Raw genomic sequence first — 14,693 nt, forward strand, 5'->3', positions numbered from 1 at the left:
GCAATGGTGGGGGTATATTCAATGTATGACAAAGCATCATCGGTCACGATGGGTTACCCAGTGACAATTCTTACCCATCATAGTCTCAGAAATCTTCTGAACTATGGGAAATATACATTGACTATGCCTAGGCTCAGAGACTATCATAGGCTCTTAGAGCAGGAGGATGTTACCCTAGTGAGATGTGATACAGTAAATCCAGCCGAGAGTTTACCAACTTCCGAGGATGGTGAGCCACATGATTGTGTCCAAGAAGCAGAGAGATATTCAAGGCTTAGATCAGATTTACAAGCCTTTCCATTACGTGAGGCAGACCTGGAGTATTGGACGGATGGGTCTTGCTATCGGTTGGGAGATAAATTATGTGCTGGTTATGCAGTAGTTAGAGGCAGAGGGACGGGATTTGTTGTGGAAAAGGCTGAAGTAATACCACAGCCTGCATCTGCACAACTTGCTGAACTTGTGGGGCTAACAGAAGCATGTTTGTTAGCAGAAGGAAAGCGAGTAACCCTATACACTGATTCAGGATATGCACATAGTGTATGTCATTTGTTTGGGGCGGTATGGAAAGGTCGAGGGTTTAAGAAAACGGATGGTTCTCCGATACAACATCATGCACAAATAATGAAATTGTTGCATGCTATGATGAAGCCTACAGAGATAGCGATAGCTAAGTGTGCAGCTCACAAGACAGATATGTCAAGAGTGACACAAGGGAACAAAGCTGCTGATGAAGCTGCAAAAGCCGTCGCAGGAGCGGATAAATTGGGAAAAGTTTTGCTGGTCACTCATGTAGTGGACTTGGAAGACAAAATTACGCTTCGGGATGTAATTTTGATGCAAGAAGCCGCTTCTATGATCGACAAACAACTATGGCTAGACTGAGGAGCGGTCAAAGATGCTACTGGTCTGTGGAGAAACCATGAGGGGTTGATAGTAGCGCCTCTAGACCTCTTAGGTCTGATGATTCAAGAAGCACATGGCTTAGCTCATGTTGCGAGGGGGGAGGTTAACAGAAAGATCACAAAGGAATATGGTTTTTGGGCTCCATATTTGTTTGAACAAATTGATTATTTGATAGGAAGGTGCACTATCTGTCTTAAAAATAATGTTCGAAGAGGGATACCTGTTCATCCAGGTTACATTCCTACACCAAGAGGTCCTATGCGTGAGTTGGTCATTGACTTTGTTGATATGATACAACCAGTTGATGGGAAAAGATACATGTTGGTAATTGTAGATAGATTTTCACGATGGACGGAAGCTTGTCCAACCAAGCGTAAGGATGCTCAGTCGGTTGCCAAGTTCTTGTGTAAAGAAGTCATAAGCAGGTGGGGATTACCCGATCGAATATCCTCAGACAATGGAAGGGAATTTGTGGATAAATCAGTGAAATTGATGTTGCAAAAATTGGGAATTAAGCAACGTCTTGGAGCAGTTTATCACCCACAAAGTCAAGGGATGTGTGAAAGAATGAACGGTGTCTTGAAAAATCGCATTGTGAAGATTTGTCAACATACAGGTCTAAACTGGATAGCGGGCGCTTCCTTTAGCACTAATGGTGTGTCGCTCAAGTGAGTTACGTGATCTACGTATGACACCCCATGAGTTGGTAACAGGAAGAAGGATGCCAACGCCTTGTTTGCGAACAAGCGGAAAGGGTCCAAGCTTGGCCCTGTTGGAAGATGAAATGAGAGCGTACGTTACATATATGGCCAATTTTCATAAAAAAGTTGTCCACATATGTTTCTGACAGGCAAAGACAAGAAGAGGTGCAGAAGGCGCTTGAGGAGGATAAGAGGAATACAGTACAACCGGGAGACAAAGTATTCGTAAAGGTATTCAGAAGGAAGTGGTATAACGAACGTCGTGAAGGACCATTTGAAGTGGTTCGTAGTACTGGAACAGCTGTCCAGGTTAAGGGGTCTCCTACGTGGTATCATTTGTCACATTGTGTTAAAGCACCTACAGAAGAGGTGCCACGCGCAGAGAGAGAGGATGGAGATAGGGGAGAACAGGAAGAGGGAGAGATTGTCAATGTTGGGGTTAACGTTGATAATGGTGACACTTCTGATGATGCCAGAGATGACTATGCAGGGGATGGAAAGGAAAGGGGATTTGGGGAAATTGATTTTCAATACGTCCCAGAAGCAACAGGGAATATTTCAGTGGGATGTGAAGCAGCAAAGATCACCAAGGGCAACTCTGTTACAGGAGAAGCTAGTGATTCAGTTAGACAAAGTAGGCCTAGACCAGTTAGGAGAAAAGTCAGACCAAAACGTTACGAAAACTAGGAATGTAGTAACAACAATAACACCAACACATCAGTCTGTTATAACAACAATGGGAAACAATTTAACTCTTTCAACATTGATAGTTATTAAAGCCATAAATATATCGCATTCGATTACAAGGGAACCAATAGTGCCAGCACCAATTTTAGAACAAAAGACATCAACTAAATCAACTACTTTAATGGTAACTTTGGAAGGATTTAATGGTACGACGGCAATAACAAATGTAGGAGGTATGATACCGACACCGATAACAACTTTTCTAAAAGTAAACGATGTAACAGAAATGACTCAGCAAATAGTGGTAGAGAACAATATAGGTTCATCTGAAATAGTACAGGATAATATAATGGAAGTACAGGAGGAGTTCTTTGGGGTCAACCTAACATCAGAAGATACATCTGATCAATACCGCTCGGTAGGGAAAAGAGACGCTAAATGGAAAGCATATGGATTTGATTCGGCTGTTTTGAAAATTAAAGATCAATGGGCAGGGAGAAATCTTTGGTTCCAGCAGTTAACTCATGCTGTAAGATCAGTGAGGAATCTTGAGGGTCCATGTCTGTTGAGAATTCCAGCACCAGAGACGTGGGGTTCAATTTTACAGACGGTCGCTCAACCGTTGTCGGGTGGGTGTCAGGCCTATGCGTTGAGATGGCTGTTGTATCATCAACGAGCATTGACAGATAAAGACATGTCGTTGTCACAACATTTGTTTAAGCCTAGGTATAAGTGTTCTTGGTTAAATGAATTTCCCTATGTGAATATGTTGGATGGTAAAGAAAGTCAGGTAACAGCGATCCCTGAAGCATTTGAGGTGAGAGCAGTGAGGGCTAAAAGTTGTGTTTGTTCTAATAATACAGATGAGGTAAATGGTATGTTCATGGGAATATCAGATTGTGATGATTATATGATGACTTTGGATAAACACGGACAAAAGGTTAAAGTTGACCCATATAATGTAACTTTTTATGTACCAGGTAGTAAGAAGGGCAGGACTTTGATGGTGAGAGATCACTTTTTCACTATCAATGTAACTATTGGGAATTTTAGAGATATTTGGTGGGTTTGTGGTGATAAAGCATATATATTCTTACCCTATGGATGGAAAGGATGTTGTTACATGTCAACGTTGAAGCTTCCATATGAGGTTTTTACAATTAAAAGAGGAGTAGCACCGAACCCAGATCAATCTGAAACTACTGTTGAAAATAGGGTTAAAAGAGACATGGCTAAATTTAATAATCTTGAAGCCTACCATTGGAGAATAAATCTGGGAGAGAAGTGGGGACTTGGTCTTTTTCCATGGTATGGTGTAACATTTTTAGCAGATCATATTGATAATATTACATATACGTTGCAGGGGTTTGCGAATGAAACAATAAGAGGGTTTCACCTTCTGTCAAATACTCAAAGAAGTCACAGACTGACGCTGTTGAAACATGACATGGCTCTTGATTATATTTTGGCAAAACAAGGTGGATTATGTTTGGCTATGAATCTGACGGGGGATGATTGTTATACTTTGATCCCAGATAGTTCCGATAATATCACGAGTGTTATAGATGCCTTGAAGAATATAAGGGATGCATTTGGGAGATCTGAGAAAGCTGGATGGTCAGCGAAGTCTTGGTTGCAAGATCAGTTAGGCCCAATAGGAGCAGTGATGGTTCAGATTTTAGTCGCAGCTCTGATAGCGTTGTGTGTCATGTTTTGCTTTTGTACTTTGTTACTGACCTTTGCAAAAGCTATGATATTAAGATGGGTTGGTGTTGTGATGCCTGGAGACAACACTCAGATGCCGTTGTTGATTGTTCCTGATCTGGACGAAGATGGACGAGGGGGTCTAGATGGACTACTGATGGATAAATATCCTTTTTGATTATTTGATCATTTTTCAATTTTTTCAATATTAGTGTGATTCTTAGTATGATTTTATGAATCAAAGGGGGGAGGAGATTAATGTGATTCATATATCATTTTTATATTCTTAGTTGATATCATTTATATATCATTTTTATATTCTTAGTGGATATTGATGTTTAATTTGAAAATGTTGTTTTGCAAAAGATACTGTTGGGTTTTTTCTTTTCTTCCAGAAGCATTTGGGGGAACATGTGGAGATTGAAATACTCAAAAGAGGGACAATATGACTGGAGGAGATGAAACAAGGAGGGTGTGGCCGATTCCATCAACAAATCCATTGGAAGTCGAGACTACGGGGAGATGAAGTGTAGTGGACTACATTCCAGTGTCTGCAATGAAATATAGACATGTGTAATACATAATTGTGTCATATTCGTAGGTATTAATTTTTTGTAGAATGATGTTTGATGTTATTGAATACATGTGAGGATCTTAGATGTTTTTGTTTATTTCGGTGGTGTTTAGGGACAGGAAATTTAGGCAGGGAGAGGTTCACTGTACGGTCCAATGGGTTGACCAGCCTTACAAGTGGATGTTTTTGGATAGGATTTTGTTTGCAGGGGCTTACATGTGTATTTAATTGCATCATAGTTTCAAATGCATTTACATGGTTTATGAGGTTATCTGGAGTACCGAAGGTGGTTGCCTGGGGCAGAGGGACCGTGAGAGAATTTTACTGTCTTGATTGATGGATGGAAGGTTACCGGACAGTTTTTCGCTCTCACACTCCATAAAGATTTGTTCATATGTCATAGTAATGTATTCACACTTCATAAACAATTGTTCATATTTCATAGAAAGGTATTTACACTCTAGAGGAGAATGTTTTTGGTTTAATGTTAAAGATACTCAATAAGATAAATTGTTACTTGTTATAATCCTATTCTGTTTAGTTTCGAGACTTTTAGTTTGTCTCGAAAGGGGGGAATGTAGTGTATTGACATTATGATGGTCTTAAATGTTTTTTTAAGTGGAACTGAAAGAATGTTGATTTTGGTATCAAGAGGGAAGGTTTTAGTGTAGCGCCACATACAACAGACAGGAAGTGTGTTGTAGACACGGGGATTGGACAGTAGAGGGAGCCACCCACATCTTGGGAGGTTATATATAAGGGGGGAACAACGACGGAGGGGCAGAAAGCATTAAGATTCATTTGGGACTGCTTCTCCGGATCTCCGCGGGTCTGTTAACTTATGCTGTAACCTCGTGGTATTAATAAAAGCCTCTAAAACACGATACAGCTTAAGTGGATTCTTTGATCGACAGCAATACCCACCAGCATTCGACGCGATACCACAAGGGCTTCACAGGCAAGGATATTGCTGCTAGTAAGATTGCACCTAAATCAACCATTTATCAGATCATCAAGAACTTCAAGGAGAGAGGTTCAATTGTTGTGAAGAAGGCGTCAGGGCGCCCAAGAAAGTCCAGCATGCACCAGGACCGTCTCCTAAAGTTGATTCAGCTGCGGGATCGGGGCACCACCAGTGCAGAGCTTGCTCAGGAATGGCAGCAGGCAGGTGTGAGTGCATCTGCACGCACAGTGAGGCGAAGACTTTTGGAGGATGGCCTGGTGTCAAGAAGGGCAGCAAAGAAGCCACTTCTCTCCAGGAAAAACATCAGGGACAGACTGATATTCTGCAAAAGGTACAGGGATTGGACTGCTGAGGACAGGGGTAAAGTCATTTTCTCTGATGAATCCCGGAAAACACCTTGTCCGGAGAAGACAAGGTGAGCGCTACCATCAGTCCTGTGTCATGCCAACAGTAAAGCATCCTGAGACCATTCATGTGTGGGGTTGCTTCTCAGCCAAGGGAGTGGGCTCACTCAAAATTTTTCCTAAGAACACAGCCATGAATAAAGAACACATCCTCCGAGAGCAACTTTTCCCAACCATCCAAGAACAGTTTGGTGATGAACAATGCCTTTTCCAGCATGATGGAGCACCTTGCCATAAGGCAAAAGTGATAACTAAGTGGCTCGGGGAACAAAACATCGACATTTTGGGTCCATGGCCAGCAAACTCCCCAGACCTTAATCCCATTGAGAACTTGCGGTCGATCCTCAAGAGGCGGTTAGACAAACAAAAACCCACAAATTCTGACAAACTTCAAGCATTGATTATGCAAGCATGGGCTGCCATCAGTCAGAATGTGGCCCAGAAGTTAATTGACAGCATGCCAGGGGGGATTGCAGAGGTCTTGAAAAAGAAGGGTCAACGCTGCAAATATTGACTCTTTGCTTAAACTTAATGTAATTGTCAATAAAGGCCTTTGACACTTATGGAATGCTTGTAATTATACTTCAGTATACCATAGTAACATCTGACAAAAATATCTCATAACACTGAAGCAGCACACTTTGTGAAGACCAATACTTGTGTCATTCTCAAAACTTTTCACCATGACTGTATATTGAAATCACCAAGCACTAATATAGCATGGCACAAGGGGCTCAGGAGTGTTAGTAGCTCAGATAGTTCAGCAAGAAAGTCAGAGTTGAGTTTAGGAGGCTGATATATCAGCACAACCAGTACTGATACAGAGCCAGTGATCTTGAAAGCCATGCATTCAAAACATGAGACAGTTGGTACTGGAGTAGACTTCACAGTGCATTCAGTCCTGCATATTACAGCCAATCCGCCACGCCGTCCGGATGTGCGAGGACAGTCCAGCTAGGTGTAGCCAGATGGAGTGCATTGGTTGAGGGATATGTACACTGTAAACCATTTCCCTGTAAATGTGTAGCATTATATTGGCACCATAGTGGCCAGCTTAATACTGTAATTTTGTTTTACAGTACTATTTCCTTACTGTAAAAACATATTACAGTATCCTTGCTGTACATTTACAGGGATGCTGTAATGTTTTACAGTAAGGAAAATAGTACTGTAAAGCAAAATTACAGTATTAAGCTGGCAACTCTGGTGCCTGAATGATGCTGTAAATGTACAGATAAATTCTACCTGAAATCTAAATGTAAGAAAAACAATACATTTGTACATAAAACAAATGTATTCAAATTGGTAACATTAAAAACAAATTAACAAAATAATTGACAATAGAAGTAACAAGAAGTTAACACATACAGTGGGGGAAAAAAGTATTTAGTCAGCCACCAATTGTGCAAGTTCTCCCACTTAAAAAGATGAGAGAGGCCTGTAATGTTCATTATAGGTACACTTCAACTATGACAGATAAATTGAGATTTTTTTCCAGAAAATCACATTGTAGGATTTTTAATGAATTTATTTGCAAATTATGGTGGAAAATAAGTATTTGGTCACCTACAAATAAGCAAGATTTCTGGCTCTCACAGATCTGTAACTTCTTCTTTAAGAGGCTCCTCTGTCCTCCACTCGTTACCTGTATTAATGGCACCTGTTTGAACTTGTTATCAGTATAAAAGACACCTGTCCACAACCTCAAACAGTCACACTCCAAACTCCACTATGGACAAGACCAAAGAGCTGTCAAAGGACACCAGAAACAAAATTGTAGACCTGCACCAGGCTGGGAAGACTGAATCTGCAATAGGTAAGCAGCTTGGTTTGAAGAAATCAACTGTGGGAGCAATTATTAGGAAATGGAAGACATACAATACCACTGATAATCTCCCTCGATCTGGGGCTCCACGCAAGATCTCACCACGTGGGGTCAAAATGATCACAAGAACGGTGAGCAAAAATCCCAGAACCTCACGGGGGGACCTAGTGAATGACCTGCAGAGAGCTGGGACCAAAGTAACAAAGCCTACCATCAGTAACACACTACGCCGCCAGGGACTCAAATCCTGCAGTGCAAGACGTGTCCCCCTGCTTAAAAAAAATAATTATTAAGTCAGTACATGTCCAGGCCCGTCTGAAGTTTGCTAGAGTGCATTTGGATGATCCAGAAGAGGATTGGGAGAATGTCATATGGTCAGATGAAACCAAAATAGAACTTTTTGGTAAAAACTCAACTCGTCGTGTTTGGAGGACAAAGAATGCTGAGTTGCATCCAAAGAACACCATACCTACTGTGAAGCATGGGGGTGGAAACATCATGCTTTGGGGCTGTTTTTCTGCAAAGGGACCAGGACGACTGATCCGTGTAAAGGAAAGAATGAATGGGGCCATGTATCGTGAGATTTTGAGTGAAAACCTCCTTCCATCAGCAAGGGCATTGAAGATGAAACGTGGCTGGGTCTTTCAGCATGACAATGATCCCAAACACACCGCCCGGGCAACGAAGGAGTGGCTTCGTAAGAAGCATTTCAAGGTCCTGGAGTGGCCTAGCCAGTCTCCAGATCTCAACCCCATAGAAAATCTTTGGAGGGAGTTGAAAGTCCGTGTTGCCCAGCGACAGCCCCAAAACATCACTGCTCTAGAGGAGATCTGCATGGAGGAATGGGCCAAAAGACCAGCAACAGTGTGTGAAAACCTTGTGAAGACTTACAGAAAACGTTTGACCTGTGTCATTGCCAACAAAGGGTATATAACAGAGTATTGAGAAACTTTTGTTATTGACCAAATACTTATTTTCCACCATAATTTGCAAATAAATTCATTAAAAATCCTACAATGTGATTTTCTGGAATTTTTTTTCTCAATTTGTCTGTCATAGTTGACGTGTACCTATGATGAAAATTACAGGCCTCTCTCATCTTTTTACATTTACATTTTAGTCATTTAGCAGACGCTCTTATCCAGAGCGACTTACAGTTAGTGAATACATATTTTTTTTTCATACTGGCCCCCCGTGGGAATCGAACCCACAACCCTGGCGTTGCAAACGCCATGCTCTATCAACTGAGCTACATCCCTGCCGGCCATTCCCTCCCCTACCCTGGACGACGCTGGGCCAATTGTGCGCCGCCCATGAGTCTCCCGGTCGCGGCCGGCTGCGACAGAGCCTGGATTCGAACCAGGATCTAGTGGCACAGTTAGCACTGCGATGCAGTGCCTTAGACCACTGCGCCACTCAGGAGTTAAGTGGGAGAACTTGCACAATTGGTGGCTGACTAAATACTTTTTTTCCCCACTGTATATCATAAATTGCTATGGCAAATAGAAGTATTATGTTCAACAACTGACATTTTCAGAACTTATTTTGACAAAACACACTTTAAATTGTTGCTTAGAATTAATTATCTATTGTCATAGACTTGGTGGACACTGTCATCTGTGATCTTTGTGATATGACTTTGGATCCTATATGCTACTTTTATTATTCTCCTGTAAGTGGTTCAGTGCCTATAATTGTGTAGAATGGGGCATAAAGGAAATTACCTCTAGTAGATTATGCTGATAAGGAAAACAGCATACAGTTTTGGCCTGTGTATTCATTTGCCTATAACTAATCAGAATTCCATTATGTTTACATAAAAAAGAGAATACTTCAAAATGAGAAAATGAGAAGATCCTGCCATGGAAAAGACGACTGGGAGGACATAAAGTGGAAAGGAGGGGAAATAACTCCCACCATGCAGCAGGACACCTTCAGCTGTGGGGTCTTTTGACAACAGTGACGGCATGTAAGACAATTTATGATATAACACAACGGATGGCTAATTCGTCATACTGCATTGATATTTGATATTATTTATAACGTGTTACGCTTTGGTCTGTTTTAGATTGAATGTTTTGCATGTGGTTCCATGTTAGCCATCCGTTCCATGTGCTGTGCCTAGGAATGAATACAAAAGAGTTCAACAGAGTGAAGAACACAAACTGGAAGTGCGGTCTTTGTTGTTGAAAATGTATGCTATACCCCATCCACACTGAAGAGGTTCTGAAATGTACATCAACCAGGGATAAAGAGAAAGTTAACACTGTGAAATGTTTTGTACTTATTTGAAGTAAAGTGTCTGTTGACATGTTGGAAAAGATTAAAGGTCTACAATTTCTGTTTAATTTAGATAGAAGATACATAACTAGAGGTTATGCAATATGGGTATATATACACTGCACACTTCTTAGGTGTGTAATTGACATGACCAAGGGGCTATTGAAATTAAAAACTATGAAAAATGTACATAGCACCGCGTGAGATTACATTACACAAACAAGAGTGTGCAATAGATAAGGCTAGTCCGTGGACATTCTGAGGTTTGTTTGAGGTCATTAGGTCACATGACCAAGGAGCTATTGAAAAATCACCTGAGATGGAAATGGACGAACAAAAGGGTGTGCAATATATAAGGCTAGTGAGTGGATGTTCTGAAAGTAGTTTGAGGGTTGTCGGTCACATGACCAAGGAGCTATTGAAATGTGAACGTTTGAAAAATGTAGATAAAATCATGTGAGATGAAAATGGACAAACAAAAGTGTGTGCAATATATAAGGCTAGTCAGTAGATATTCTGAAAGTAGTTTGAGGGTTGTCGGTCACATGACCAAGGAGCTATTGAAATTTGAACGTTTGAAAAATTTAGATAAAATCATGTGAGATGAAAATGGACAAACAAAAGGGTGTGCAATATATAAGGCTTGACAGTGGATATTCTGACAGCAGTTTGAGGATTGTAGGTCACATGACCAGAGAGCTATTGTAATTCAAAACATTGACAAATTCTCGTAAAATCTAATGGTCAAACAAAAGGGTGTGCAATGTGTATGCCCACTGAGTGTACATTATAAACCTTGTTTGAGGTGTGTGGGTCACATGACCAAGGCGCTATTGAATTTCAAAAATTAAAATAACTAATTTAAAAGAAAGTGTGTGCAATATGTGTCTCCGCCATCGGGTTAGCTAGAACCAGCTTTGAAATTTTTAGGAGTAATGGTTAAAGAGCTATTGAAATTTGAAAAATGTGATTTGTCACTATGTTGACAGTCCCTAACTGCTGTTTGTGGACGTAAGGAAAACTACAGGCGAATATCCGTCGAATATCCAACCTGAATCTGTCTTTACCTCGGTCTACTAGTTGGCGTTGAGGACATTTGGCTTCGTTGTACAAGTCGGGATAGCAGTTCAGTTTAGTAGCTTACCTGCCTATTTTGTTGTCCTCGGGCGTTTCTCTCATTCAAAACATAGCTATTGCTTACTCCACGGCCGGTAAGCCGCTTTACTAGTAAAACAAATAAACGCCACATTCAGAACAGCTTAATTTTAATTCAATTGATGCCTAAATGCGTCTCCGTGTGTACAATGAACTTGCCTGCATCGAGAGAAGCGGAGTGTACCGGGAGAGCCTAACAACGCCTCACAGGGTAGAGATGTGCTTCCGCAACCGTCGGATGCTCCTTGCCTCTCCCCAACTAACTTGGATACAGTGAGGGAAAAAAGTATTTGATCCCCTGCTGATTTTGTACGTTTAACCACTGACAAAGAAATGATCAGTCTATAATTTTAATGGTAGGTTTATTTGAACAGTGAGAGACAGAATAACAAAAACAAAATCCAGAAAAACGAATGTCAAAAATGTTATAAATTGATTTGCATTTTAATGAGGGAAATAAGTATTTGACCCCCTCTCAATCAGAAAGATTTCTGGCTCCCAGGTGTCTTTTATACAGGTAACGAGCTGAGAGTAGGAGCACACTTTTAAAGGGAGTGCTCCTAATGTCAGTTTGTTACCTGTATAAAAGACACCTGTCCACAAAAGCAATCAATCAATCAGATTCCAAACTCTCCACCATTGCCAAGACCAAAGAGCTCTCCAAGGATGTCAGGGACAAGATTGTAGACCTACACAAGGCTGGAATGGGCTACAAGACCATCGCCAAGCAGCTTGGTGAGAAGGTGACAACAGTTGGTGCGATTATTCGCAAATGGAAGAAACACAAAATAACTGTCAATCTCACTCGGCCTGGGGCTCCATGCAAGATCTCACCTCGTGGAGTTGCAATGATCATGAGAACGGTGAGGAATCAGCCCAGAACTACACGGGAGGATCTTGTCAATGATCTCAAGGCAGCTGGGACCATAGTCACCAAGAAAACTATATGTAACACACTACGCCGTGAAGGACTGAAATCCTGCAGCGCCCGCAAGGTCCCCCTGCTCAAGAAAGCACATATACAGGGCCGTCTGAAGTTTGCCAATGAACATCTGAATGATTCAGAGGAGAATTGGGTGAAAGTGTTGTGGTCAGATGAGACCAAAATCGAGCTCTTTGGCATCAACTCAACTCGCCGCGTTTGGAGGAGGAGGAATGCTGCCTATGACCCCAAGAACACCATCCCCACCGTCAAACATGGAGGTGGAAACATTATGCTTTGGGGGTGTTTTTCTACTAAGGGGACAGGACAACTTCACCGCATCAAAGGGACGATGGACGGGGCCATGTACCGTCAAATCTTGGGTGAGAACCTCCTTTCCTTAGCCAGGGCATTGAAAATGGGTCGTGGATGGGTATTCCAGCATGACAATGACCCAAAACCCACGGCCAAGCCAACAAAGGAGTGGCTCAAGAAGAAGCACATTAAGGTCCTGGAGTGGCCTAGCCAGTCTCCAGAACTTAATCCTATAGAAAATCTGTGGAGGGAGCTGAAGGTTCGAGTTGCCAAACCTCAGCCTCGAAACCTTAATGACTTGGAGAAGATCTGCAAAGAGGAGTGGAACAAGTTTTGCCACCAAGTACTAAGTCATGTTTTGCAGAGGGGTCAAATACTTATTTCCCTCATTAAAATGCAAATCAATTTATAACATTTTTGACATGTGTTTTTCTGGATTTTTGTTGTTGTTATTCTGTCTCTCACTGATCAAATAAACCTACCATTAAAATTATAGACTGATCATGTCTTTGTCAGTGGGCAAACTTACAAAATCAGCAGGGGATCAAATACTTTTTTCCCTCACTGTAGCAAACAAAATGGTCCCCTATGCAAGTGAAAAGATTTACAAAATATGTTTGTTGTTGGGGAAGCACACATGCTTGCTGTTGCCTCGAATACCTTATTTGGTTTAATTTAGATATATATGCTTATCAATCGTTGATGTATGTAGAGAAATATAATCATTTGTTGACATTTGGTCCACAAATGCAGTGCTAGTTGTTTCAATCCAACCATTCTACATGGTGTACTGGAATAGTGGATGTCATTGAAAAATCTAATTTACCTTCTATCATACAATCACATCATAAATTGGGAACTACTTCCGCAGAGTGATTCCTCAGCTGTGCGTCTCTGCTGGGGTCAGACAGACTGTGTGTGTACTGTAAGTATTTCTGTGGAAAGGGTGGATTTCAAATTTGACACTGGCACAGACACATACACACACACACTAATGGAGAGAACTTCAGCCATTGCTAATTTGCCTGCATTTCATGAGCAAATATACAGGCCCTGGTCTGCCATACAGCAGCACTTGTGGCACAGCCTCTCTCCTCTTTCTCCCTCCATCTCCCTTCTCTGGTCCAGCCTCCATGTCCTCCTTCAGATCTGTTTACTGTTTCTCCTCTCACCCTTTCCTCATTCCTCTCTGCCTTGTTCTTTCTCTCTCATTCTCTCTCTCTATGTTCAACACGAATGTCTCATCTCCTTCCTTCCATCTCTCCTCTCCATCCCTTTATATTGTCCCTTCCTACATCCTCCCTCTCTTTTCTCCCACTCTCCTCACTCAGGGGTTGGACTTGGTGATTTGGAGGCCCCAGGCATAGGCCAGTCTCTCCCCTCCCACTCCTTCCCTCTCTCGTCTCCTCTCTGTGTCCTGCCCACCTGCTGTTTCTCTCCCTTTCACCAAAACTCACCCGCTGTATCTGTTCTCTCTCGCTTCCCCCTTCCAGCTCTCCTCTTTTGCTCCCTCTCTACAGTGCATTCGGAAAGTATTCTGACCCCTTGACTTTTTCCACATTTTGTTACGTTACAACCTTATTCTAAAATGGATGAAATAAAAATAATTCCTCATCAATCTACACACAATACCCCATAATGACAAAGCGAAAACATGTTTTTAATTTTTTTGAAAATGTATATATTTTTTTCAACACTGAAATATTTTATTTACATAGGTATTCAGACCCTTTGCTATGAGACTCGAAATTGAGCTCAGGTGCATCCTGTTTCCATTGATTATCCTTGAGATGTTTCTACAACTTGATTGGAGTCCACCTGTGGTAAATTCAATTGATTGGACATGATTTGGAAAGGCACACACCTGCCTATATAAGGTCCCACAGTTGACAGTGAATGTCAGAGCAAAAACCAAGCCATGAGGTCGAAGGAATTGTCCATAGAGCTTCGAGACAGGATTGTGTCGAGGCACAGATCTGGGTAAGGGTACCAAAAAGTTATGCAGCATTACATGTCCCCAGGAACACAGTGGCCTCTGTCATTCTTAAATGGAAGAAGTTTGGAACAACCAAGACTCTTCCTAGAGCTGGCCGCTTGGCCAAAGTGAGCAATCAGGTGAGAAGGGCCTTGGTCAGGGAGGTGACCAAGAACCTGATGGTCACTCTGACAGAGCTCCAGAGTTCCTCTGTGGAGATGGGAGACCCTTCCAGATGGACAACCATCTCTGCAGCACTCCACCAATCAGGCCTTTATGTT

This window comes from Coregonus clupeaformis, chromosome 8 (assembly GCF_020615455.1).
Source record: "Coregonus clupeaformis isolate EN_2021a chromosome 8, ASM2061545v1, whole genome shotgun sequence".
In the NCBI taxonomy this organism is placed as follows: Eukaryota; Metazoa; Chordata; class Actinopteri; order Salmoniformes; family Salmonidae; genus Coregonus; species Coregonus clupeaformis.